Here is a 1,296-nt window from a genome sequence, read left to right on the forward strand (position 1 = left end):
GGAATCGGAGAATCTGTTCGTTTGGAGTCAGAGAATCTGTTCGTTTGGAGTCAGAGAATCTGTTCGTTTGGAGTCAGAGAAACTGTTCGTTTGGAGTCAGAGAATCTGTTCGTTTGGGGCGCGGCAATCCAAACAAAATCTCATTATCTAAAAATGATTTTGTGCAAAAGAAAACAATCAAATAACTTTTTTGCAATTTTCTACTGAATATAAATCAAATATAAAACATAAAAATAAAATCTGGACGTATTTATCACTTTTAAAGGTTTTGTGCACAAAAAAAGAATTTAACTATCTTAAAATGCATATATGTATAAATGTTGGAGGAAATCAAGGATAAAAAGCTAATTGGTTCAACTCTGGAAACTTTAACTCAAAGATTAAAACACAACAGGGCTAAAGGGACTCAAAACAAAAATATAAACGAATTTAAAGTGAAGGAGTCCAGCTGTGCTTTGCACATTTGTCTTGTTTGCGCTCCAGATTTGTTCTTGCTGTTGTCACAAAGAGAGCAGGAAATAAAAATAAACATCTCCAAAGAGAGACAAACTCAGAGCAGCTTCACCGCAGCGGCGCAGGAGGAGGCGGCGACTGCGTCGCCTTCGAGTCTTTATTCAGACTGTGACACCAAGGAGACAGATCTGAACACGGGAGCCTGATTCAACGCTTGAAAACCGAAACAGGCTCTCGGCGTCGGTTTCCTCCAGATTTCAAAGCAGCTTCAACGTTTTTCCTTCCACTCATCCTAGAAGATGTGGGGATCCGGGAGGTGATGAAATATTTTAACTGTTGGAGGCAGGTTTGCAGCTTTTGAATCCGTTATGCTTCCCCAAACAGGTTAGGATAGGCATATGGCCTACACAAAACATGTTCTTTACATTTTTAGCACAAATCAACCAGATTTTGGTGACATCAGCTGCGTTAGGGCCTTCTGTCACTTTAAATCCACAGTAGCTGCTGCTGGCCACGCCTCCAAACCAACGGTACACTCGCATGCAAACAGATGCACAACTATGCATCTGTACATCTTTGAAAAGCAGAAGTGGAGCCTCCTGCACACTCAGCAGGGAAGCAGCAAGTGGTTCCTGGATGGCAAGTCAACAACAAAACAGTTCTTTTCCAGCAGCCATTGTTCAGCAGTAATATCAGCAGACCAAATGTTTCAGAACTCAGCTTGGGTTGCTAGGTAACGGGGCGGAACTCCACTGAGGTTACTCTGTAACGGGGCGGAACTCCACTGAGGTTACTCTGTAACGGGGCGGAACTCCACTGAGGTTACTCTGTAACGGGGCGGAA

General features: G+C 42.8%; 1 protein-coding gene across 2 annotated transcripts in view; it reads right to left on the bottom strand.

Moving 5' to 3' along the window:
• LOC103154038 (plexin-B2-like) overlaps positions 1-1,296 on the bottom strand; it is a 35,432-nt gene that overhangs the window by 17,345 nt on the left and 16,791 nt on the right. The gene's annotated exons all lie outside the window — the stretch shown is intronic.

Source organism: Poecilia formosa, unplaced genomic scaffold, assembly GCF_000485575.1.
Source record: "Poecilia formosa unplaced genomic scaffold, Poecilia_formosa-5.1.2 Scaffold371, whole genome shotgun sequence".
In the NCBI taxonomy this organism is placed as follows: domain Eukaryota; kingdom Metazoa; phylum Chordata; class Actinopteri; order Cyprinodontiformes; family Poeciliidae; genus Poecilia; species Poecilia formosa.